The 27903-nt window shown below is 43.8% G+C and overlaps 1 protein-coding gene across 1 annotated transcript in view; it reads right to left on the bottom strand.

The window, feature by feature from the left end:
• Window positions 1-27903, bottom strand: part of GDF11 (growth differentiation factor 11) — a 506604-nt gene that overhangs the window by 14136 nt on the left and 464565 nt on the right. The window lies entirely within an intron of this gene.

Genomic DNA, 27903 nt, shown 5'->3' with positions numbered 1-27903 from the left:
GACATTGAATCCCAGTCTTATTGATACTTTAAACATATAGGGCCATTCCAGATGTCAAATGCTTTGGTGGCATCAAGCGATGAAACCACTGTTGGGTGCCTGTACATCATTTGTGTACTACATACACACATATAATTACCTAAGATACACACATATAATTACCTACGATAGGGTCTATTTCTTCTTTTTAGCATAAAGCTAAGCTCATCCTTGTGTACCAGGGTATTAATTACCCACTGCAAGTGGGAGGGGAGAACGTTTGTCAGCATCTTATTTCCATATTCCGTTGCAAAATAGGCATACATGATTCACAGATATTTGGGGGTCTATTACTTCAGTTGTTGATGCAGATCATAGAACAGTATGCCTCCTGCTTTCATTTCTTCAAACATTTTGAGGAGGTGGGTGGACAGTTTATTTGCCATTCTTTTGTAACTCCATATGGGTAGACCACTGAGACCTGGGCTCCTGCCCATATATAATTCTCTGGTTGCCTCTACAAATGCATCTGCCATTATATTAGCTTTCTGGCCATCCCTGCCTTCACAAAATAGCTTGTGCATATGAATGATCCTCAAAACTTCTTGGATTTTAGTCTCTTTTAGACGATTTTATGCCTTATAGAGGAATCTGTAATATTCAGCAAGGTCCAGGCTAAATTGGCATTTCCTTATATCCTTTTTCCCACTGTGGTCATCGGTTTGTTCACCCAACCTTTGATTTGGACTCTTCGCCCAAGCAACACCAATACATTTTGTTGCTTTATTCCCTATTTCATAAAGTCTCCTTTGGGAAGTTATAAAGTGGTTATGTGATCATTATTACCTGATAGTCCTGTTTTGTTCAGGTATATAATGAGTTGCACATGCTCTCTTCATTTACCAGTATATATTGTTCTTGTGCTTTTTGAATATCTGCCTCTATACTATTGGTCTATTGTTTCTGTTTCTTTTTGCTCTGCTATCAGAGATATACTTTGACACTCAATCATTGCCTTGTAGGCCTTCAATAATATTACATACGGCTGCCCTGAGCTATTGTTTTCATTAACAGTATTTATCTATGGACTTGCAAAGTTTTGTAAGAGCCATATAGCTTATTTCCATCCCTCATATGATCTTAGTTCCAACACAAGCAGCTTTACCAACAATGGTGAGTGGTTGGAGATTTCTCTAGCTTGGCCCCTAGAATTTTAAAATCTACCTATGTGTCTCTGATGTGTAATGAAATAGTTGATATGGCTCTTGAATAAAAGGAATATGCTTGATATTTGGGGTGTTGTGCCTGCCAAATGTCTACCAGGCCAAGTAGCATAGTACTGTGTCTCATTTCTTGCCCTTCTGGTGCCACCAATCTAAGTCATCTGTCAGTGCTAGATTCAACTGATCTTCCACCACTTGAATAAAAGGGGTGAGCGTAACACGTGTAATTCCGTGTAGCATAATCATGCTGAATTACTCCACTTTTCTCCAGGTGTGAAAGGAATTATCTTTTTAAGTACTATTACTGTCCCTCTTGTGTTTGATGGAAACCTGAATAGAACAGAATGAGAAATTCTTCCATTTGTAATAGTTTACAACTGCATCCTGTCAGGTGTATCGCCTTTAAAAAGATGGCTTATGTGTTGTTTTCAGTAGTTTTCTATTGCATGCAAAGTGTGTTTCTAAATTCAACTGCTTGCAGTGAGAACAGGAAAAAACAAAACAACTTAAACATTCTTTTCCCAAGGTTGCCCCTCCCAGCACTGCTGTTTTTCAGCCACCTGCTTCCTCACTTTGCAGAGTATATTGACCCCTTTATCCCATATTAACTTGTGGTTCTTTCTGTAAACATGTTTCTATTTTGCGCCTGTTTCTCCTCTCTGTCTTGCTTAGTATGTTTAGTATTTCAAACAGAGATTTAAGGAGTTCTCTAACACCGTAAGAGACAACGTGTGCACTACCAAGCAGCCACATTGAAAGCCTTAATAAATACAGTGGGTAACTATGGGGAATTTTACTTTCACTTACAATAATAATGGGTTAAATCTCTACTTCAAGCGCCAGATGCATAATCTTTTCTATTTATATAACAGCTTTCTTAGACATGGCAAAAATCTTGGCTCTATAGCAATGTTTTTCGAGAGTTCCTGTAAACTGCATCTTATTTTTATCTAGATCATACAGTGAAATGGTTCCAACCAAACCTAAAAACAACCCCTCCTTTCATTTACACCCACTTCGGTTTCTATTTCGGTAAGTTAAGGATGGTAATAATTTTTGTCACAATGTATGACATGCTCAGCCATGAATTGTGAACTACTGGCACACATAGCTGTCTAGCTGTGGCCATTAAGCGTAAGATGGAGTTTGAGGTGGGGGTCTAGTAGCAAAACTATGAATTTATAAGGACCTACTGCATACAAGTTGGAGTAAATAAGTGGAAAGAAATGAATTCAGTGTTGAGTTGAGTAGAAGTTTAAGTGGCTATGTTATCTAATCACGGAGCTAAGTGTTACAGTGGGTCGAATGGAAGTTATTAATTAAACACTATTCACATAGCTCAAATCACATACCAGGGGTCTGAAAATCACAACATACCAGGGGTCTGATGTGAGTATAATTCTTGGAAACAAGCAATAATGTATAAGACGTCTCTCACGTTCTTTGTACAGACTAGCTGTTCTTATTAACGTTCTTATTACAGTCACGTGTTAAGAAAATTACACAGCTTTTCTAATGTATCAAGAATTTACAGCTGACTTGTGACAGCAAAATGTCTACTGCCAGACAAAGTAGAGTGTACTCTATTCCATTTATAGAATTCACACATATGCAAGCATGAAAAGATAGAAAAGTATAATATTGCAGGAAATACACGACCAAAAATGTGTATTTTAAAATGGGGTCCAAATTGAAAGAACAAATGTTTTTTCATAATTTCTCTCAACAGTAATGGGAATGGTGAATAGGGAGGATTTATGTATCACTCTTCAGATTAAAACACACACAAGATCACTTTGGAATACGTATAATGGCCATGAGAGAAGCAAATTATACTTTTAAGTTATATTCTCTGAAAGATGATGATGTCATCAGTGGCATAAATACACATACCATCCTTCATATCTTTGCGAACCACATATTGAGGGGTCCACGCTGGCCTGCACTCCGGTAGTATTGTAATTCCCCATATATTTGAACTTTGTGTTCCGCTGTGTCATTGTCTTTTAAACGTAGAGCACTGACAAACTTAAGAACTCTTCTTGGTCGCAACAGGAGTCTATCATTATAGCATACTGTAGACCTTATGAATATCGATAGCTCCACAAGGCAATCGGGTTAGTAAACTCCATAATCTGTGAAATAGCTTTAGAAGTGGCTGTCAGTGGGCGAGGCAGAGCTAGATCGATCAAATTCTGGGTGTAATATTTTATTAAAATCACCCCCAGAACAGCGTGCATGGATCGAGACAGAAGTTTTTAGGAAAACTAGCTGTGACGAACTAGGGGCTGTCCAATTTGTGACCTTATGTGTTATTAAATGTGAACACTTCCTCGTATTGGCACTTGTACTATAATATAATGGCCGTCACTGCCTGTATCACAAACTACGTTTAGTCAGCAAATCTACAGTGGTATAGCAGAACAGTCACGTGGCCATAATAGCACTTCAGTGACATTCCACAGTACATAAGCAGTACTTAAGCAGTAATCTGAGATCATAGAATGGCACCTATCTTTAGCCTATCTTTTCCTTGCCCCCTTATCCTCCTTCCCCTCACCAAAAACAATATATCATCAGGAGCTCTTAGTTCAAAACAGTAATCTGAAACTGTAGGAGAAGAGCAAAGTTATCATTCATTGCCACTTGGGCCCCAGCCTGATGTAAAGTTTTCTAGACTGGGAGTGGAGAGCAGAGGTTCCTGATGTTTCACCCTGCTTCTCATTACAGGCCATTGCAGACGGAGGATCAATAAAGTTGGAAGCCTTAGTGCCGTAATACACATCAATTAGCACAAGGCGATCACAAGAAACACCTCTATGGTGGGGTACACTGCCCACATGTTTTAGGCTTCAGTGGGTTTGGGGCGTGGCATGTGATAGGAATATCAAAGGAGGGGAAGTATGGACAAAGGGTTGCCCCAAATCATTAATCAACACATGATGGGCAGATACAAATTGCACTGTTACCAGTTTTTTCGATATTTGCAGCTCAGGTGCGCTTTCTCCCTCCATGGTCACCAGTTGGGAGAAATCTCGACTTCAATCCCTTGGCACCTAAGGTTGTGATAAAACTACTGATCAAAAAGGGCGTTCCCCCACGTAAACGGATCACTGGTAGTGAAATCCTCAGATTCTTTTTTACTCCTGGGGGACAGATGAGAGAGGGAGTTAGGCCCATTAGAAGATGAAGAATGGCTGGAAGCCAAAATGTCAGCTAGACGTTCACCTGTATCAGCCAAACACAGGCGGATTCAATTAATGATTTTTCACAGGTCCTACTAAGAACCAGTGGGGCTTTGGCGTGTTTGCAGATGACAATCACAAAACTGCCATAGATGCAGGGTGGAAAGTACAGACCTTTTTCATATGATTTAGGACTGCCCCAAAATCAAGAGTTACTGGGCCAAGATATACAGTGAACTGGGCTGGTTTGTTGGCTTCACTCTGACTATGTGCCCCAAAAGTGCTATCCTGGCTATTAATAGGGAGGGCCAGGAATCACTGGGCACCCGATACCTGGGGACCACTGGCAAGATGGTGGTAAAACGAGACATTGTAAGACACTGGTTTGCCACTTACCCCACTACTGTGGCTGAGTGAGCATGTGGAATGGACCTATGCACCACAGCTGAAAAAAGAAATCCTGTGGCTGCCCATGTACATACCACAAAATTTAGGATAATTGGCGGGATCAAATTAGTTGAATGTAACAAAATGGTTGCTTACCAGTAGGAGTAGTTTTGCAGCCTAAAGAGTTTCCTGGATTCACATGCTGTACATCATTCAGCCATCTAGTGGTTGGGTCTGAAATTGTCTCAGTTTTTTTTCTCCTTTGAGCGTCGTCGACCACCATTTGGTGTTAGGTCCATCCTTGCATGATGTCAGATGGCAGCCCGGACGTTCCTGTGAGTGGTAGCTATCTTTGGATTCTATTGCCCGTTGTTTTTGCTTTCTGCTTTCTGGCTGGACTGTTCCCATGGGAAACAAAATCAAGACTGATTTACATAAGGTTGGGTCCAAACTGGGCTGGCATGGTGAGCAAAAAATCAAGGGGTTAAGCCCAGCTCTGTGACTGGGGATGAGTGTTTGAAAAGTTTCAGCACTTCCTCCATCATCTTTTTGTGTTGCTAAAGTCGTTCTAAGTGGAAGGGGTTTCCCAGATGTGGGCCCCGTGCTGACTGTGCCATTGTATTCAAGCTAGCCAGGCTGATGAATGGTGATAGCCTGAAGCCGATCCCAGGATTCTAGTTTCTGGTCCTGAGAGGACCTGGCCTGGCTGTTTTGGTTGGCCCATTCGCTTGGGGAAAAATGTCAAGACTGTTTTGCATATTGCTGGGTCCAAACTGGTGTGGCATGATGAGCAAAAGAACAATGGTTTAAACATAGATCTGTGACTGGGAGTAAGTATTTGAAAAGTTTCAGCACTCCGTCCATTATACTTTTGTGTTGCTAAAGTTGCCCTACGTGTGAAGGGTATGCCCATTCATGGGCTCCATGCTCACTGTGCCACTGGATTCAAGCTAGTCTGGCTGATAAAGGGTGATATTCTAAAACCAGTCTCAGGATGTTTGTTTTTGGTTCAGGGGAGATCTAGACTGACAGTTCTGGCTGGACAGTTCCCATGGGGAACAGGATCAACACTGATTTGCATACGGCTGGGTCCAAACTGGGGTGGCATGGTGAGCAAAAGAATGATGGATTAAACCTACATTTATGACTCAGGATGAGTGCTTGAAAAGATCCATTCATCATTCTTTAGTGTTGCTAAAGTTGCCCTAAGTATGAAGGGTATACCCAGACATGGGTCCCATGCTCACTGTGCCACTAGATTCAAGCTAACCTAGCTGATAAAGGGTGATGCCCCAAAACTGATCCCAGGGTGCTTGATTCTAGTCCAGGAAAGACCTCTAGCAGTTCTGGCTGCACTGTTCCTAATGGAAGCAGGGTCAAGACTGATTTGCATATGACTGGGTCTGAACTGGGGTGGCATGGTGAGCAAAAGAATGATGGTTTAAACCCAGACCTGTGACTTGGGGTGAGTGTTTCAAAAGTTTCAGCGCTCTGTCCATCATCCTTTTGTGTTGCTAAAGTTACCCTAAGTGGGAATGGTATGCCCATATATGGGTCCGATGCTGTCTGTGCCACTGGATTCAAGCTAACCTGGCTGATGAAGGGTGATAGCCTGAAACCGGTCCCTAGCAGTTATGGCTGGACAGTTTCCATGGGGGACAGGGTCAAGACTGATATGCATATGGCTGGGTCCAAAATATGGTGGTACGGTGAGCAAAAACATGATGGATTGAACCCAGATCTGTGACTGAGGGTGAGTGTTTGAAAAGTTTCAGCATGCCTTCCATCATCCTTTTGTGTTGCGAAAGTTAATCCTGCATCATTTGGAAAGAATTTCAGTTCTCTTGTGGTAAAAGAAGATTGTTAATTGGAAAAAGCTATAAATGAGTTTGCAAAAGCTATGCTAGTTAGCTGTGGGTGATTGTGCCCAGCAGAACCCAAGAAGTTGTACCAGACAATTGTTATCTGCAAAGTGGAAATCTAATGAGTTAAGAAAATTAAAATCAACTTTTTAAAGCCCTTTGAGCACCAATGGTGGTACTCTAAGGGTTTGGCTGAGCGGCAAGACTACAAAATTGTACTAAAAGATTATCACAAACAGAACAGTGAAGAGACAATACTTTGTAAAGAGATTGGAGGAGAATAGTGGAACATCTAGAGACCTTTTTAAAATGGTTAAGGAGCTGGCCCACCCTGATGCTTTGAGTCAGGCAATTAAAGTTTCAGTTGTGAGGAAATGGCTGCGTTCTTTAATGAGAAAATTGATTTGATATACTGGACCTTTGAAAATCATCTCCCTTTGGAGGAGAATCTATTACCAGTCCTCACCCAGAGGCGTCAGCCTCTGGGGTGGGTTTTTTGACTTAATGGTGGAGATGGTAGAAAAGGCTATGGCAAAGGTGAAATCTGGTTCACCTTTGGATCCTTGCCCGCACTTTATCTATTCGAGTTTGGCCTCTATATTAAACCCACATTTCACACTGCTTTTTAATAAATCATTAAAGAATGCAGAGTATCCCACTGAGTGGAAGCATGTCCTGGTTTTGCCATTCATGAAGAAAGCTGGTGTGGATACTTCCACCGTATTCAATTACTGCCCTATCTTGATTCTGACATATATGGCAAAGGTGCTGGAAAGATAAGCTAATATACAACTATCTCATTTTTAGAGAGCAACAAACTGCTGGATCCCTCTAAAAGTGGGTTAAGTTCCAAAAACAGGCACTGAATCTACCCTACTGGCAGTACTGGACAGTATCAAGTCAGGGGTCAATCAGGGTTTAAGCTGCAGCCCTTATCCTATTAGACCTGTCTGCTGTTTTCTATAATGTCTCTCATAGTCTATTGCTCTAGAGGTTGCATGAAATTGGCCTGCGCTCTTCTACCTTGCAGTGGTTTGGCTCATTTCTCAGCAACAGATCTCACTCGGTACAGGTGACCCCTTTTAAATATAAACCTCACCTGATATATTATGGGGTTCCTCATGGGTCTTCACTGAGCCCCATTTAGTCTATATATTTCAACTTTGGCAGGTATTGTTAATGCCTGGGGGTTTGAGACCCTTACGTACGCTGATGATACTCCGCTTATTACTTCCATCAATTAGAGACATACGAAGACATGAGGGAACCTAATAGACTGCCTTGCTAAAGTAGCAAAGTGGATGCAGGCACATTGTCTGAAACTCAACACTGACAAAACTGAAATCCTGCTCTTTGGTGGGGCTCGCAAAGTTTGGAATGACTCCTGGTGGCCCTCCTCTTAGGCCCTGCTTCAAGGCCAAAGAGGGTAGTCAGGAATTTGAGCTTTCTAATCGATGACTCTCTCTCTATGCCGGATCATGTAAATGCTGTATGCAGGAGCTGGTTTAGACTCCTACGTATGCTGAACCTGCTATTTCGGTAGATTTCTGTAACATGGTTGAAGAAAGTTGTACAAGCACTGATTGTAAATAGGGTAGATTATGACAATGCACTGTATGTAAAAATGGCTGAATACTTGTTCACCTGCTTCCAATCAATTGGAGTACCAAGAGGAGTTTGACTACAGCCTGCCTGAATGTTCTCCACTGGCTTCCTGGGTGCAAGACAGCTATTTTTAAGCTACTCTGCTACATAAATAAAGCTCTCTATGACACTGGTCCCAAATTTTGTGTAACCGAGTTGCTGGTAACAAACCAGCACATGCTGTCTGCTCTTCTAATCATACTCTGTTATACAGCAGGAGAATAAAGAAACCCAGAATGGGTAACTAAATGATAAGGCGTGAGAAGCCCCCAGAACTGGTCTCAAAGTAAGAGAACAGTGAGACCTTTCCATAATGAGCATCAAGAACAAATGTGATCTGTCAAAGAAGTAAGTCAAAATTACTTTGATAAAAGATTCCATTTTCTCTGTGTCTGTGCAATTTGGAACCCCAAATTTCGCATTTTTAGTAGTTGCATCATACTCAATATCAGAAACACAATGTTCAACCATATTAATGTGTGCGGACTGTTTAACCATCCACTACTTCATATGTCCTGTCAGCGTTTTAATCTTCCTATTAATGATGTGCTCTGCTACATGCCAATGAGAATTTTTATGTCTAAGGGCCCAGACTTATATTTTGCTGGTACATATACGCTGTCTCCGTGGCGACAAAGTATGGTTACCGCCAAGATAATGGTCTGCCTGCCCGATTTAGATGCAGGCGGACTATAGGTTTATGATGGCGGAGACTAATCTGTCTCCACCATAATTAAACCCATCTGACCGCCCTGTGGAGTAAGGGCTGTCGGAGTCTGGTTTGATTTCGATGGAAGGAATTATAGAGCAGTTTTCACTGCCCATCACCCTCAGGAAAACTCTGGCAGTAAGGGGCACTGAACACTGTTAAATGCTCCCCTCGCCATAGGAGAAGACTCCCATGGCAAGGGTAGCATTCCCTATTTATTTTCAAAAACAAAATACAGTTTTGGGATTTAACAATAAAAAAAAGAAAAACGTTTGGTGCAGGGCTCCATCATGTAGAATTAGAACTGCACCACACAGCAAAATGCATTGACAGGAACAGCTGTGACAGTGGTTCTTGTCAATACTTTATAAATGATTGCCAGCTTGGTAGTCATTTATATATTTGATGGGTGATCCCTCCACCCAGGCGACAGAGTAATATACTCATTGACTCTGGCAGAACAACAAATCGCCCACCAGGAATTAAATCATCTCTTAAATCCTTCATCCCTCTGGGCCTCCTGGCACATCTCCCCATGCTGCTGAGAGTCTACTGGACAGATTTAAGAAAAGAGGTGCTGCACCCAGTGCAGCGCCACTTTTTTGCACCCCTTAGCGCCACCCTAACACCACTATGTGTGCATCGTATCTAAGATATGGCGCACCATGGTGGTAGTTAGGGAACTAGTGTCAATATTTTTGACCCTAATTTGGAGCTTTGCAGGATTAGTGTAAAAAATGTTGATGCTAATCTTGCAAAGCCCATTGAGACTCATTGTGAACAATGGTGTGCCTCCTTTTAACGTCTGTCTGAGCAGGCGTTAAAAGTGCCCAAAAAAATGGAGCAAAGAAATCTCTGAGAATGCTCCCCTTGCATACATTATGCCTGACACAGACATAATGTGACGCAAGGGGTTACAAAGTGGTACAATGCATGTATTGCACCACTTTGTAAATGTAAATTTGGCGCTGCGATTTCAGTCTCGTTGGGCCACATTAGTGTAAAAAAATGACTCTAATGTGGTGCAAGGAGGCGCTAGGGGCTCTTAAATCTGCCCCTATGAGTCATTCTTATTGTGTAATTGGGGTCACTTATGACATACCCTTTGTCCACTGTAGAGTCCGTATGTAGCAGAGGATCATGTGCTTGTCCCCCCAAGAGCACACTGTTCATTGAGTGCAGCAGTAATGGCATTTCCTCTGAAGGTACAGAGATCACTGTTGGGCAAGCGGAGATCTTTAAATATGGTGGTTCTCTGTCTGTCAGTATGGAAAACAGGTAGAGTACATACCATTAAACCATAAATCAGGCCCAGAGGTTTTAGTAGTTTGACCAACTAACATCTCTTGTATGGTGTGAATATCCACACAATACTGTTTACGGGAATGTGTGGCTAGCAGGTCATGTTACAAATATCTGCCAATGGATTGTTTCCTAAGAATGCCATTGTGGCTCCTTTTTTGCAACTAAATGTGCCCTAGCTGTGGCACTTAGCTTTGGCACAACATCTGAATGCATCTGACAATCCACCTTGCCAATCCAGCTTTAGAAATAGGACTACTAAAATGCAGTGTACAAAATGCAACAAAAAGTTTAGTTTTTTCTAATGGATCAAGTTCAGGCCAAATAGTACATGATGGCCTGTCCAACATCTAGGGGCATATTTAAGGAAAGTGGCCCTGTACACAGTGCAATGCCACTTTCCTTGTGCCCTTTACAGTCCCCCACCACCACCATGTGTGCACCGTATTTAAAATACGGCACACCACTGCGCAGGGTAGGGAGCAATAGCGTTATTTTTTAATGACTAATTGATGTACTCTGCAGGAGTAGTGCTAACATTTTGACGCTAATCTTGCAGAGTACAAACGGGCCCATTGCCAACAATGGTGTGCCCTCTTTTAATGCCTGCTCTGAGCAGACATTAAAAGTGGCGAAAAAAATGACGCAAGGAAATCTGTTAGATTTCCTTGTGCCACTTTTCTGCCTCCCTAGTGGGGAAATGCCCACTTTGCATACATTATGCCTGGCGCAGGCATTATGTAGCACTGAAGGTTACAAAGTGGTGCAAAGCATGCACTGCACCACTTTGCAAATATGGCACAGGGATTTGGCCATCTAACGAAACACAAGCATCAGACAAATGACACTAATGTGTCGCAAGATGGCCCTATGGGCTCTTAAATATGCCCTGTAATGTTTTCAGTGTTTTTTCTGCTAGTAGTTATGAATTGGGGAAAACAGTAACTTTGTGGAATGGCTAGCATTAAATGGTGATACCACCTCTGGCAAGGAATGAGTGCGTACCTGCATAATGGTTTCCCCTATCAATAAAGCTTGAAGCAATGAAAGCCACTTTTCTGAGAGAGGTAGTGGCTGCCAGAGTACTACTTTCCAAGGGAGAAAATGTACTGGGCATGGGTTTAGATCATCAAACGGTGCTCTAGTGAAGTTAGTGAAGAAAATCTTAAGGTCTCAAAAGGGAACTAGAGTTTTGAAGAAGATACCTTGTTAAGATCTTCCATTAAAGCTTTTATGATAGGAACTGTAAATATTAATTGAGGCTGTGTTTTGTAGGTATGCAGCTAATGCTGCCTGGAGTACTTGTATAGAAGTGAAGGATAAGCCTGGTGTTGATTTTTTAAAGAGTAACAGGTAACACGCTATCTACTATACAAACAAATTACTCACCTTCAGTAATGCTCATTGTATCAGAGACTCTAACCACAGTTTACTCATCTTTTGAACATTCTACATGCATCAGACTAGACCCTGAAACCTTTTCGGCAGTACCTCTGTGCAGAGGGATCAGTCTGCCATGTGCCGCACTTAACCACAAATTTGCCCTAATGACAGTTGTATGCAATTTTTGTGGAGGGACGCCTATCTGCTAAGGTGACATTAACTACCACCAGAAGAAGGCTGAATGTGTTAAGCTGTTACCGTTAATTATCCAGATATGAAGGTGGAGATTGTAAAAGCCCTGGTGTAGAACCCTGTCCTGTCGCTGTGACAGCAGGTCCTCAAGGAGGGGCAGTCTGATTAGAGGATGGATGCTAAAGCCAGGGAGCATTGGGCACCATACGCTCCATGCTCAATATACGGTCACTAGGATGATTTGGGACCGGTTGGTTCTGATCCTTTTCAGAGATTGGGTCAGAAGATGAACTGACGGGAAAGCAGACAGGGGTCTCAAATTCCATTATACGTGTAACGTGTCTCCTAGCGAGAGATGCCTTGGAAACTCCAGCAAGCAAAACATCTGATATTACACATTGTCTGCAGTGGCAAACAGGCTAAGTCAAGGATCTTCCCATTTGCGGAAGAGACTTTTGCACCACCCCTGGGCGTAACTGCCACTTATGATCCATTAGGCATTGACTGCTGAGCTTGTCTTACCTTGGCATTCAACGATCCTGCCAGGTGGCTCACCACCAGGGAAACTCCTTGATGGTCCAGCCATTTCCAGAGGCGCAGTGCCTACAGGCACTGTTGCACTGGTGTGCCACCCTAATGGCAGCACACAAGTTGATCTCGGGTGAGCGGGACGTGCGGCTTCACAAGAGGTTGCAGGCGGCGGGCCACCACACATGGCTATCAGACTTACCTCATGGTGGCTGACCCACCAATATGATTTCTTGGGCTCTCGCTCTTCTCCCTGGGGAGCAAGGGATAATGGTGGAAGACACTTTTGGCGTCTCTATACTGCTTTACCTTTTCTTTCCCAGAATCCCCAACCACCTTACCATCAGTTGCTATGACGTATTTACCAATCCAATATGACTAAACTCTCTTCTTGGGAGGAATTGTCTGTCTTCAGAGTATTAAAGCCAGCTGATCTGTTTCTCCTTGCACCGTAACACATCTTGCTCCATGGTGTTGTGTTTCTTCGCTCCTGATCAGTTTTAGGATTTCCTGGTCTTTCAGCCATATAGTTTCAGCTCCTGGCATTTCTGTATATCCTGAAGTCACCTGCTCTTTGGAGTCCAGCCTCCTGCTCCCAGGTTTCTACTATTATATGGAGCCTTGCTGTCAACTAGTAGGTTTTTTTGCCTTCTGGCTTTTTCCTCCATCTGGGGCTCCTTCTGGAAGGCACAATATGCTTAGGTGCTTTCATGTGTTGGCAGCACTGTGGCAACTGCAAGGGTTTGCCCTTACCTCTGCACCAAGGCAGTAAAGACAAGGCATCCTGACCTCATCGCAGTCAGAGACTTTTAACTGTGATGGATGAAAGGAAGGCTTTCAACGATAAGTGATAGGTAAGTAACTTGATCATCTGGTAAAGACTTCCAGTTGCAGATCTCTTACCTTAGAGTAGATACTCAAGTGATACCGTCCCCTGAGGTGGGTCTGCGAACCAAGATCATACTAGGAATTCATGCAGGACTGAACGGGCTACGTAACCGTCCCTTTGGACCTGACAGTCTCAACAGTAGTGTTTGGTGAACGTGTGCAGTGAAGCCCACGTTGCTGCCTGACAGATGTCCAGGATCGCAACTCCGTGTGTTAACGCAACCGTTGCAGCTGTCACACTAGTAGAGTGAGCACGCAAGCCCTCCAGGGGTTGCTTTTTAACCAATGTGTATCACATTTAATGCAGAGAACAACCCATGTAGAGATGGTTCTCTTCTGCACTGCCTGAACTTTCTTCGCACCCACATACCCTGCAAAGAGTTGATCATCCACCCAGAACTCTTTAGTACAAACAAGGTAAAACGCCAATGCTCTTTTTGGGTCCAGGCAGTGGAGCCTCCCCTCTTCCTTAGAAGGAAGAGGGGATGAGAAAAAAACAGGCAAATTGATGGATTGGCCTACATGAAAGACAGTGACCACTTTTTGGCAAAAAGGAAGCCCTGGTGGAAAGCACCACTTTGTCAGGATAGGTGGAACGGTAGAGTGGCTTTGATGACAATGCCTGCATTTCACTCACCCTGCGGGCAGATGTAATAGCCATAAGAAAGGCTGTTTTTAACAACAGAAGCCTGAGAGGACAATTGTGGAGCGTCTCAAAAGGAGCGCACATTAAGAAGTTAAAACCAAATTCAAAACCCATTGGAGCATTATGACTGGCGATGGAGGAAACATATGGGTAAGACCCTTAAGAAATCTACTAACTATAGGATACTTAAACAAGGAGGGGTGATCAGGTAATCTCAGAATTCCAGAGATAGCAGATAAACAACCTTTCAGGGTGCCCAAAGCAGAGCCCTGCTGGGCCAAAGAAAGTATAAATAAGAGGACCTCAGAAAGAGGGGCAGAGAGGGGGTCAACAAACTTGCATGTGCACTATGCCATACATTTTTCCATCAACAGGCATATACCGTTTTGGTGGAGGGACACTTGGCTGCCATGATAACCTTACAGACTTCGGAAGGAATGTCAAAAGCTGTCAACTGCTGCCACTCAATCTCCACGCAAGAAGGTGGAGACTGGACAGGTTCAGGTGGAGAACCCTCCCCTGCTCCAGCAATATAAGATCTTCCCAAAGAGGTAGTCTGATCGGAGGATCAATGGCCATGTCCCACAAAGTATGAGTGTAACGGCCCAAAAGGCATGTGGTGTTCACATATCAAAATGCCAGGCTGGAGGAAGAAAACATCCTCTTCCCAAGCTGATCCAGCCTCTTGGATTCCGTCTCCGTGAGTGCGAAAGGGAATGAGTCAGGGAATGTGGTGGCTTGGATAACCAAGCTCTCAGGCGTGTGTGTTGCATTAGAAACACTGGGTCATTTGGAGCGGGTCTATGATGGCGGGCGATAGTCCTGTTCACAGGAGCCCCTGTGCTGAGTTTGAACCAGGTCCCCAGCAGGACTTCAGTGAGGGTGTCATTAAAGGGCAAAAGGGGCTCAGAATTGGAAGCCCCAGACTGAAGCACCTCTGTCAGAAGGTTAGTCCTAACCGCCAATAAAGGCAGCTCGAGGGCCAGGACCTCAGCTGCAATTCTCGCCACCATTGAATAGGGAAATCCATCCTCCGTAGCCAAGGTAGAGGGAGAAAGCATGTCAGTGTAGGAGAAGTTTCCAGATCACTGGCTTCACCCAGGTCCATTCGCCAGTTAGTTGGATCTTCCAGCTGGTATTCCAAAGGTTCCAGCGATCCCTCCCAATCCTCTCCGTACCCCAACCCAAGAGCATAAGGGTCAGGATCTGACATAGGAAGCAAGGTCTCCACCAAAGTTGAAATCAGCGCCCCGCTACGGCGGTGCAGCTCCATGTTGGAGTCGGCAATGAGGATGGGGTCGGTGCCAACCGGGGCACTGGCAGCGTCAAAAGCGTTGATGTCGGAACCATTGTGGGGGGAGTCGAAAAGTCGAAAAAGACCAGTCAAAAAAGTGACTGAGGGGTAGCTCTTCTTCAGATCTGCACTTGGCTGGCGTGGAAAGAATGGAACTGATGTCAATGTCCAGGGGTGGCTGCTACATAGGTCCTGTGACATCATATTGGGCACGCACGATGCCGACAACGGATGCGTAACGATGACACCACCTGATGGCGCGCAGGGGTACTGCTCGAGAAAAATCTCCTGATCCAGACTGACATCTGGGGGAAATTTTAAGATAAGGAATCTGCAACTAGAAGTCTCTATCAGATAGATTGATATCATAGCCTGAATGAAGGTCCTGGACTCAGGGAAACGGCACAAAATCGAACCATGTCCGGAATGGCTCAGGTGAATGAGAGCAACTGAGAGGGAGTCAGACGTGACTTTGGTACTTTGAAAGGGTACAGCAAAGGTGGCAGGAGGTTCGCCATAGTCTGGAGGTGGTTGACAACAGCCTGGGGCGAGCCTGCTTTTAACAGTCATTCATCAAGGTAGGGGAAGACCTCGGCCCTTGACCTCGGAAGGTGTGCTGCTACCACACCAGGGTTGCTAGTGAGACCAAAGGGGAGCACATCAAACTGAAAACACTCCTGTCCCAGTTAGAACAGATGAGCCTGCAGGACAGGTATATGGAAATAAGCAACCTGCAGAACTACAGTAATGTCACCATCCAGTCAACGGGGTAGAGAGTAGACAAGTACTGGGCCAGTGAGAGAACTTTGAATTTGCCCTTGCAGAGGAAGGAGTTGAGAGGGAGCAGGTCTAAAATAGGGAGAAGGCCTCTATCCTTCTTTGAAAGCAGAAAGTAGCTAGAATAACCACAACTTACTTCTGGCACAGTCACCCTTTCAATACTCCCTTTGACTAAAATGGCTTGCACTTCCTGCCTAAGAAGAGAGAAATGGTCTTCTGTCAGTCGTTCTGGCTAAAAAGCAAAAATCGTCAGATCCTGCGTCCGACTGGGTGACTGTGCTCCACTAAGTCAACACTAAAGGGATTTAGCAGGTAGTGAAGGGGTAGTGGACTGAATGGATCGCTGTCACTGACCATGGGGCGATGAGTGCCATAGCCAAAAATCTGCTAGGCACCTTGCTGGGGCTGAATTGGCTGGTGGCATGGGGTACCGCTGCCAACACCGCAAAAGGAACAGTAGGACTGATGTGGCTGGCTAGGTGGGCCAGATAAGCCCAAGGAGTGTGCTGTGACCATGCTCTCCATAAACTGCTCCAGAGCAGAATCTGCCTTATCCCCAAACAGGAAAGACCTATCAAGGGGCATGAGGCACTCTTCTCAAAGGCAGCGGGGTGAGAAAAGTCCAGAGTCAGGTGAAGTGTCAAAACCACTTATGTCCTGAAGGTCACCATACCAGTTTACTTTGTGGTACGGTTACGCAATTTCATTGCCAGCAATGTAATCATAGTCAAAATCTGTACCAAAAAAGGAATGCAATATATATTTCCTTTCTTGTGTAGTTGGCAAGTAAAGTGGAAGTGGTGGCGCTTCGACGGAAGTCAACTGCGGCCTCAGTCAAAGACGTAGCAGTGCCAACTCAGAGAGCATGATGGGCGCTTTGTCCTCCAGCATTGATAGATAGCATTGGTGTCTAGAATCCAGGAAACACTGTATGGTGTAGCATTGGAGGCAGAGATTGTGCAGGAACCCCAGTGTTGGATCTGGAGGGTCCAACTTGCGCCAAGTATGAACCTGCCTGCATTATCCCAGATGTCAGGTTTCTCTGCTCCTTGGGGCCCTTAGGCATGCCAAAGTGAGACAGTAAGCATCCAAAGAGTCAAACCATGGCCTTGCAGAACTATTTGATCTGTATCAACTGTTGTAAGCAACTCCAGAAAGTCAGGTTGTGCTGAGACTAGCTGCAGGATGGGCTCCGAGGTCACCTGACTTTGGGAACGAGATCGAGAGGCATATGGATGCCCTATTGCCTTCTCAGGTGAATGTGAGTGGCAGGAAGGGGCTGAGTCCCTCTTGGATTTTTTAAATGTTTTTTTCTTCAACTTACCCGAAGACTTGGAGTTTGACAACAAAAGACCTCAGGAGTGACTCTTGCAAACCTTTGACTTGGACTGGTTTTGTTGTGGAATCTTCCGGTACTTGTGGTCTCATATGGCCTTTGGGCTCATGGACGCACAGTCACTGCAAGCCTTAGAGTTATGGCTTGACCCAAGACACCACAGGCAAATCTGATGAGGATCTGTCAAAGACATTTATTGTGACAGTCCTTACAAAGTTTGAATCCTGTTGTCTTGGTTGGTGACATTTCCCTTGCACACTGTAAAAGTGTGGTTGAAAAACTGTCTCAAAGAGACGAGAGGAAGCTTCAGATCCACATATGTTGGCGAGGAAAGAAAGGAATTGATGTAAGCTCACAGGAGTGGAGCCTATATGCGCTCCGCATGCCATTTCTGGAGCAGAACAGCTTCAGCAGAGAGCTACACAGTGCCAACTACTGGCGTGCAGACATACTGCTGAAAAAGGTTTCAGGATCCAGTCTGACACCTGGGAAATATTCATAATATCTGCAGTTAGAAGTCTCTACCAGAATGTAGTTGTTAAGGGCTGACAGTACCTGCCAAATTATTTCTATTCAGTCACATTATCAGGCACAATAGGTACTTCTATTATTTATGCATCTGTAAGTATACGTATTTTAGGGTCTTGGTACTAAATTGCAAGAACAAGTGACATGGGCCTTGGAAGAAGTAGCATCCCTTGATGCTGATGAGAAGGTGTGGGCAAAGTTATTCACTAGGGATAATAGACATCTCTAGAAATAGGGATTGCCAGGGTTGACATGCCCACATAGGATCAATGGGTATTAGTTACAGTGGTGCCTCATACAAGTTCTGTATTACATGTAGAATCAATAGTAGCTGGGGAAAAGTGTAATAAAATACCTGACCAGTTTATTCATAGATCATTGTCAAGGGGCAACAAAGACACCAGAAGAGAGTGCAGAAGAGGTGGAAGGAAGGGCCTTAAAGAAGAACTTGTACATCAAGGCGATCTTGAAGAGGCTAACAGCTCACACTCTGGGATGTTCCTTGAGACTCCGCTGGTCAGGCTGCTTTTCCTAGATGAATCACTGGCTTGCTTTGCGGTAGTGAACTCTAGACCTGTATTCTTTTCTGAGGCACCACCACTTATCACTCAGTAACTCAACAATAAAAATCAGAAATGCAGTTTGAAGGCTGCACATTACTTGTTTCGAATAAGGAGACATAAAACTGCTCAACCATCATGTTTACCCCTGAAGGTCATGTAGCTTAAACTACATTCTATTTTCCCCAGCCAAGTGACAGGTGATTCATAATTCTAAGGTGTACTTCTGCAAAACCTTTGAAGCAGTCTACGTTTGGACAGTAGAATGCAAGTATTTTGCCCAGAAATAACATGGAGTTGATGCCATGAAACAATCTGATGTTTTATCTGGGCGAAGCCAAAAGAAAGAAGGAAGCAGGTGACAACTTTGCCACAAAACCAAAAGCAGGGATATTGGCAGTACAACTAGCGCTAGTGAACACTTCAAAAGGAATGGTGATAGTCCAGACTCTAAAAAGGTGTCAGAACTCTAAAGTCAATGGCACAGGCTGATGCTGATGTTGGGTGACAGAACACTACCTGTAATTACAGACATTGGTTACATCTGCACAGAAATTACTAAACTCATTTAGGGTGTTTGCAGCTACACCATTCAAGGTAATTTATGCCCCGATGGACTATTGGTGTCAACTTAACTTTATGTTTCCTTGCTCTTTAGTGATTTTTGGTCAGGACGTTCTTGGAGTGGGTCCTTGTCATTGTCAGAACCAGGAGAGGACTCAAATCTTCCTTTTTAGTCTACAAAGCTGCCTTACCGGACAGATGGAAATATGTACGGGTTCAGACCCCTCCTAAAGAAATCCTTCGCAGACCCCTGCAATCTAAAAATGATTGCCCTTTTCCCAGCTCCCCTACCCAGCCAAAGTTTTTGAGGAAGCCATCAACCAACAACTCACCGAACATCTGGAACAAAACCACGCACTTGACGCCTCTCAATCAGATTTCTGTGCCAACCACAGCACTGAAACTCCAGTGATCTCTGCCACAAATGACATCAGATCTCTCCTCGATCACAGGGAAACTGTGACCCTGATCCTCTTCGACCTCTCTGCTGCGTTCAACACTGTTTCCCACCACACCCTCATCGACAGACTCTACAGCATTGGCATACAGCAAAACACCCTCAAGTGGATAGCCTCTTTCATTACAGGTCGCACACAGAGCATCTGATTACCTCCTTCCCACAGAACCCAAGGCCATCAAATGCGGCGTACCCCAAGGATCTTTCATCAGCCCCACCTTGTTCAACACCTACATGTCCTACCTCGCACACATCATCAGATTTCACAGGCTCAACATAATCTCCTACGCTGAAAACACTGAACTAATTCTACCGCTCACCGAGGACCCCTCCAATGCCAAAACCAACTCCTGTGACGCCATGACCAATGTAACCAACTGAACGAGAGACAACTGCCTCAAAACTCAACTCGGACAAGACAGAAGTACTGATATTCGGGAAGAGCACCTCCACTTGGGACCACAGCTGGTGGCCAGCAGAACCTGGACCAACACCCGTAACTACAGACCATGCATGCAACCTAGGCATCACCTTTGACAACAAACTGACCATGAAACGACAAGTAAACACAGTCGCCTCCTCCTGCTTGCACACACTTTGCATTCTCCACAGAATCTTCAGATGGATCCCAGTCAACACCAGAAAAACTGTCACCCAGTCCCTTGCCCCCAGCCGCCTCCATTACGGCACCACTCTAAATGCAGGCATCTCTTCCCAGCTCCACAAAAGACTCCAGACCATACAGAATGCAGCAGCCATACTCATTCTGGACCTCCCCAAATGGACCCACATCATCCCCCTCCTCAAAACCTCCACTGGCTCCCCATCCAGAAGAGATGCCAGTTCAAGATCCTCATGCATGCCTACAAAGCTCTACACAATCAAGGACCATCCTAAGTCAACCATCGGCTAAACTTCCATCCACCCGCAAGACACCTGCACTCCTCCTCTCTTGCCCTCATGCACACACTTACATCCGTAGTAGCTGCAGCGGGCCATGCCATCTCTTACATCGCTGCCAAGGCCTGGAATGGCCTGCCATCCCATCTCCGAACAGCACCCTCCCTGGCAGACTTCAGAAAGAAACTAATAATCTGGCTTTTCGACACAGACTCTGCACCCTCAATGCCTAGGTACCCCTAAAAGTGACATTGCTGAGCTAGACAAATGCTGATTGATTGGTTGATGAGGAGACAAGAGTAGTAACAAATTCAAAGAGAAAAACAAAGGCAAGGGGATAGAAACAAACACTGAACCACAGTGTGTTAGTTCAGAAGGAGCACAGGAGGCATGACTGAAGCTTTCTCTACCTGGCACCAGAGAACAGGGTAGGGGTCATGTGGTACAGTAAAGAGAATTACATGCTTAAAGTGGATGCATATAATGCAAATGTTGCTTACTGCCTTAACTCTAAACGTTGATGACTACCAGGAACCACACCAATCATCCCATTTGAAGGTAAAGTCTAAATTCATTTAGCAGGAGGCGTGTAAAAAAAGAAGGAAAACCAAACAAGCAAAAACAGAACAACAATTTATTGATGGAATCAGAACCAAGGGGAGTAGGAAAATAATAATGGTGGTACAGAAAATCCAAGTGCGAGCTGGAACAGTTGCCAGTTGTCATGCTTTTCTCTTGCACTGCCTGCCTTTCGTAACCCGGATGTGCCTGACCAGCAATCCTAACTGTGAACCACTGGGAAGTCAACTACATCACTGTATATCTTCCATGTCTCTGTCAAATCCTCCAAGATGGTTTTCTACCATGAAACAAAGAACATTACAGTGAAACAAAGAACACAGACAAATACTCTAATGTGCCTAGGAAATGTGCCATATTTCCCTGTGTCTAAGTTGCGTTGTTACCTGCAAACGTTTGCCGTTTTGAACAATATTTTAAAGCTTGTAATAATTGGTGGTTTTAAAACTGAATGTGTTATTTGTTCACTGTGGCTCTTTGAAAACCGCGGGAAGGTTGGGAGCAGCTAAAACCTTTGGGGAAAAGAAAGGAGCCATTTTTACCTGTTTGGGAAAACTAGAGGCACCATTTTAGGTCAGTGCGCGCTCTAGTTGTTTCTAGGGTTTATGCTCAAAAGCAGACATGTCACAAACACAAAGGCAAGCTTGTCTGCTCCGATCAGTGTCCCGGAAGTGGCCAGTGCCAGCCAAGTTGTCTGTTGGTTTTCCAATGGTACGGCGTAGGCTCACTATAGTAATGATTTTTTTAAGAGCCTCGCTCCTGCCAGTAAATGGAAGAATTATCTGTTCACACCCTCATCTAAGCTTAATTTCACCTACCCCTGCCGCGACTTTCGTTTTACCACCCAATATAGAGAGAGAAAAAGTTCCCTTTCTGTGGTAAATAAGGAAGATGCTAACCAATGTTGCGTGGTGCTGGTTAATGCCCACTCTATGCACAAACATGCTAATAATATCTTTGATTTATTAAATCAGGACACTTTAGACCTATTATTTGTGACTGAAGTATGGCTTTCTGATGTGTTAAATCCCTCCATAGCCATTACTATCCCCAATGGCTTTAAGATACACAAGACAGATCACCAGGTGGGGAGTGGAAGTGGTCTCGCCTTGATTCTCAGGAAAAATTGCAGTTGTCAATCCATTGAAGTTAAAGACTTGATGGGGGCAGAAGCCATTGGCTTTTGTATTCCCTTATCACATCAGCACTCGGCTGGAGTTTAAATCTATAGGCCACAGGGACTGGCTGGCCCTTTTATGAATTCCTTAGATAAGGTGATTACCCATTTAGCACTGAGATACTTATATTTTATACTTTTTGGTGAATTTAATCTACACCTAGATAAGGCGGAAAACAAAGAGGCTACAGAGCTTAGAGAAATGATGACCTCTTTAGGCCTTAATCAATATGGAGTGAACCCAACCCACCAAGGTGGCTATGTGCTGGACCGAGTGTTCTCCAATATTACTCTACAATCAGAGGACCCTTTGCCCCTGGTCTGGTCAGACCATTATCTAATCAGATTCTGATGGTAGGTTTTAATGAAATTGTACCCTGCCTCGGCCAGAATGACAGGCAGTTTGAGAGCCTTTCATTGGAAAAGACCTTCGGAATTCATGTGCGCACTGGAGGAAAACATCCCTGCCAGGCTTAGTTGAAAAAGATATCACTAAGTTTGGCAATTGGATTAGAACTGCTATGTATAAATTAGCACCATCTCTTCCTCATAGAATAAGTAGAAGCCTTCTAGCCCTTTGTTCTCTGATGACGTTAAGTCAGACAAAAAACTTAATAAGATGCTAGAACAAAAAGTAAAGACTATAACCTACAGGACAGAGAGTACTACAAATGAGTCTTAGGGTAATACCTTGCTGCAAAAAGAACAGCCAAACAAGTCTATTATGAAGAGAAGATCGAAAAGGCAGGGAATGAGGCTAGAGATTTTTTTCAATTGTCAAGAATTTTATGTCACCATCAGCTTGTGCCAAATCTCATATGGCCTTGGTGGAGTGGTGCGAACAACTAGCCAGTTTTTTCACACTAAGATTTTAAGCATCCAAGCCTGCCTCTCGTTCTGCACAATGCTGGAAGAAGATCTACGGAATAAACTGCAAGCCAGTATGGCTACTTTTTTCTAAGGCAAAGCTGACTAATTTTTAACCTATTTCGGTGGAATGGTCCTTGATAGCTCTGAAAGCCCTTAAATCTGGCTCTCCAGTAGATCCTTGCCCCCCTAATCTCTTTGCTTCAGGGACCACTATTATTACCCCTTGACAAATGTGATACTTAATGCATCAATAGCAACTGCCACACTTCCTAGCTCTTGGAAGAAGACAAAGATTCTACCTTTAGTGAAAAAAACATCAGCGGATCCTAGTATTCCATCTAACTACAGGCCGCTCTCCTTGTTGCCAGCTTTATCTAAAATACTATAAAAACATGTGAATAAACAGCTCTCCGGCTATCTGGAAGCCAACAATCTGCTATGTCCTAGCCAGTCAGGTTTCAGACCCCATTATAGTACTGAGACAGCATTGTTGGAGGTCCCAGAACATATTAAAGGCATTCTTGATAAAGGGGGAAATTTGCACTGATTATGTTAGATCTATAAGGAGCTCTCCACATGGTTCCCCATTCCAAGCTGCTGGATTGTCTCCAGACCATTAGGGTAACAAGGCAGGCCTTGGACTGGCTAGCATTCTTTCTGGCAAATAGGAGTCAACAAGTTTGGCTCCCTCCCTGTTCCACCAATCCACTCAAATTGTAATAGTCCTGGGGGACCCTTTTAACATTTATCTTACCCTTCTGGCTCAACTAGCAGAAGATCTGGGAGCCAAAGTGATCTCCTGTGCAGAAAAAATACAACTGCTATTTTCATGAGGCAAGGGAGAAGAGTTGGATGGCAAAAATATTAAAACCTGTTTAACAGCAGTCTTTTACTGGCTAGCTTCCTAACAACTTACAAGTAATGAAGAGAAAATAGAAATTCTCTTCTTTGGTGCATCCCACCAGATTTCTGGAAGAATTTCTGGCCCAACGACTCCTCCTCCCCTGGACCCGGAGTGGCTTAGTTAGAATTCTGGGTATTCATTTTGATAACAGCCTGTCCTTTAAGCCTCAAATTAAAGCTCTGATAGGCACCTGTTTCGACATCATGGGGTCCCTAAAACAATATCTTCTCTTTCTGTCTTTTCCAGCAATAAAGTGGTCATTCAGGCCTTGATGACTTCCAGAATAGATGATGGTAATGCCTTATGCTCTGGACAACCATTACATCTGCTTTATAGGCTCCAAGTGGTCCAAAATGCGGCTGCCCACCTTCCGTTCAGTGTGCCACTGAGAAACAGATCTTACCCTATTTGCGGACCTTACACTGAATGCCCACCAGGAAAAGATTTAGGTTTAAAGCTCTTGTTCCAGCGCTTGGTAGCCTGTACCAAAAAGGAGCTTTTTTCTCAGAGCCAGATTTGGGTATTATTCTCCTAGAAAGTTAAAATCTGCTAACAAACCTTTGACAGCAATCCCCAGAATTCAGGGTGCAAGAGAGGTGGAATGTCTTTCACTTATCTGGGCTCAGCTGCATGGAATCAGCTACTTCTTGAGTTGCACGCAGTGAGTGATGTTGCCGTGTTCAAGAAAGAGCATAAAACATGACTTCTGGTGCAGGACTAATTTCTGTCATTCACCTTCCGACCTATGCTTTTCGCGCCGGGACACCCCATGAAGTAGCTCTGCGCACTATAAATCGCGTTCATCATTATCATCTTATGCCATGAATCTTGACAGTGCCCTCCGAGCAAAGCAATCCCCCTAATCGAAGAATAGTGTTCCCTAGATTTAACTGGGCCAAAATGGTGAAAAGTGGAAAACAATTTAAGGGATTGAACAAATGATGCAGGTTCTCATGATCTTTGTTAAGCGCTGTAGCCTTTCAGGCCACCAGATATAGCTATTTTCCTCTGGAAATATGAGTCAATGATAGTTTCTAATTCATACTAGGGGGAACCATCTACCTAGAACAGATTTGGTGGACTGGATGATTAAGCCAACGCTAGTTTGACCAGGGGATGTATTTTTAAAAGCCGAGACAAAGCTAATTGAACCACTGAGGTTCCCACCAATCCCTCTATTTGTAAAGGACAGGAAGACTGTGGTGAAAAAAGTATAGTATGGCCCTGGAATAGTCAAAAAGCAGAAAGACATCCATGGCAAGTCAGTGTGTTGATATGTCACACACAGATACTTGATCTTAATCAGCTAATCTCTTATTTGCCCAGATATATCATGCATTTTACCAGTCGCAAACGGCCCAATTTGCAGAATTGGGCTGTTTGTAACCAGTAAAATGCATTTTGGTATGTATGAATTCCAATTTGTGATTCAGTAACATGTTACCGAATTGCAAATACATACCGATTCGATATTATGAAGGACTGTGTTCAGGGCTTCCCTTCCTAATAGCGAATCGCATCTGTATGTAAGAATGTTTTGTGACCGAAATGTGGTCACAAAAAATTCACATTTTACCACCTACTTCAAGTTGGTGGTAACCCATTCACAAATGGGAAGGGGGTCCCTAAGGGACCCTTTTCCGTTTGTGAATGTTTCAGTGGTCTCATTCTCCCTTTTAAAACGCATCCCGTTTTCCTCTAAGGGAAATGGGCTGCATTGAAAAAAAATAATGCTTTATTTAAAAGCAATCACAGACATGGTGGTCTGCTGACCCCAGCAGGCCGCCATCCCTGTGATTTTGGGTTTCCTAAATTGTGACCTACCTCATTATTATTGATGAGACAGGTTGATTCGTGACCCACTTGGAATCGCCAAATGAAACTCTGAGTTACAAAATTTTTGTTGACTACGAGTTTCATACATCAGGAATAGCGATTACCTAATTGTGATTCGCAAAGAATCACAATTAGATACATCTTGCCTAATGTCAGCTTTTGCCTATTCTAACTGTTAAACTGCACTCTTCCAAACTACTGCAATGCAAAGCAATAAGGTGATTACCACTGTACTATAGAGGTAGAAACAGTGATAGGAAGTATCTTTGGACCCCATATTTACAGATGAATGGTGTTGTTATAACCAGTTTTCGGCCAGAGCTATTCCCTATTGACACTCTTCTTGATGGTATATAAGAATACTGCTCTGTCTGTCCATTCCTCTACAAATATTAACTGGTGGATCTATGGCTCAGGAGTTTGATACAGAAAGGTGCCACTAACTAAAACCCACCGTCGGTAACAATGCCTTCTATTAAGACATGAAGACTGAAAATTTCAACTAAGAATGTCCTTCCCAGTTCAGGCGCAACAGGTAGTTTTTACAATGGAACAAAATGTACCAAGTTAGTAAGATAATCAATTACCACTACCAATGTCTTATATCCATGTGAGTCGGGATAAAACTCAGCAATCCCCAGGTTTATTTGAAGCAGGCAGGGGTTATAACTGATCCTGAGGTTTACAATGGTCAACATTTGCTTGAGTGCAGATATTGCATCTTTGTACATATTCTTTAAATTCTTATTGAGACGGGGTCAACAAAAATTATGTAGCCAACTCTTCCGTTTTCCTGCCCCCAGGATGTCCCACCAGGGGGGTGTAATGACACTGTTATAGGGTTTGCTGTTGTAAATTAATGTGAGTAGGTGTAGCCTCTGACTATTATATATTAGTTCCTGTTCTTTCAGACACTACTTCAGTCATCTTGTTGTGTCTATACTGCCTTGTTCCTGTTGTACGTGACACATGATTTGAACTCTTCCTCCTATTTGTTGGAGGGAATTGGGAGACAGAAAGGAGCTGTAGGAGATTTGCTTGATCCTCATCTTGTTGTCACCAGAGTGCATTGGCTTTCCAATGACAACTTCATGAGCGGCCTGCAATGACACAGTGAAACTGAAAAAAGAACAGTTTCCATTTGGCATGTCTTGGGTTGGCTCACTTCATGGATGTGAAAACTATTAGGGGGCTATTTAAAGAGCCCCTAGCGTCTCCTTGTGCAGCATTAGCGTAATTTGTTGACGCTAATGTGGCCCAACGAGGCCAAAATCGTTGTGTCAAATTTACAGTTGCGCAATACATGCATTGTGCCCTGCTGTAACCCAGAAAAATGGTGCAAAGAAATCTAAGAGATTTCTTTACATAATTTATTTCAGCACTTTTACCACCTGCTCAGAGCAGGCATTAAAAGGAGGCACACCATTACTTATAATGGGCCTTTATCGCCACAAACCATTCAGACACCTCTGCTCATCCAGACTCCTACTTGTCCAAATCTCAAGCATACAGAATACCAGATCCGACAGTCGAGCCTTCTCCTTACATCACTTTCATAAAGCATGAAAAAACCTGCTGCTACACATTAGAGCCTCCTCCTCACTTCCTTAATTTTACAAGATGCTGAAGACAGGCTTTTTGAGAAGTCCCTAGTCCCACTAGGCCCTAGGTGTGCCCATTCTTGCACCTGCTCAGCGCCAGGATACCCTCCTGGGTACAAATCTGCATACATAACATGTTTTTATGCCATTGAAATGCCATTATCCAATGCATGTCCTCATTGTTTTGGCAGAGTGTTAAATTTGTGTGATGTTGCCATGCCTTGTGACCAGGTCTAAGATAGCAAGTCCCCTGTCATATTTTCTGATTTGCAAGTATATACTGAATAATACTGGAGAAAGGAAAGACCCATGTGGAATGATGTGGGACAGAACACTTGCTGGCATCCTGAGGCCAACAGGGATACCTGCACAGACTAGTTAAGGGTGGTGTTTTAAGAAAATGTGAATCATTTCCAGACAGTGGCCATGATAAGAAGTCACTTCTGTTACATTCTAAAGTGAGTGCTGTGGACAATGGTGTTTGAGAGCTCTAAAAAGTCCAGTAAGGGCCATTTGATGCTTAAGTGCTAATGTTACAGGGGTTAGTAGAAGGCTGCCTAATAATATGCACTTCAATGACTTCTCTTGG

Source organism: Pleurodeles waltl, chromosome 4_2, assembly GCF_031143425.1.
Source record: "Pleurodeles waltl isolate 20211129_DDA chromosome 4_2, aPleWal1.hap1.20221129, whole genome shotgun sequence".
NCBI lineage: Eukaryota > Metazoa > Chordata > Amphibia > Caudata > Salamandridae > Pleurodeles > Pleurodeles waltl.
This window is presented reverse-complemented; position numbering and strand designations above follow the sequence as displayed.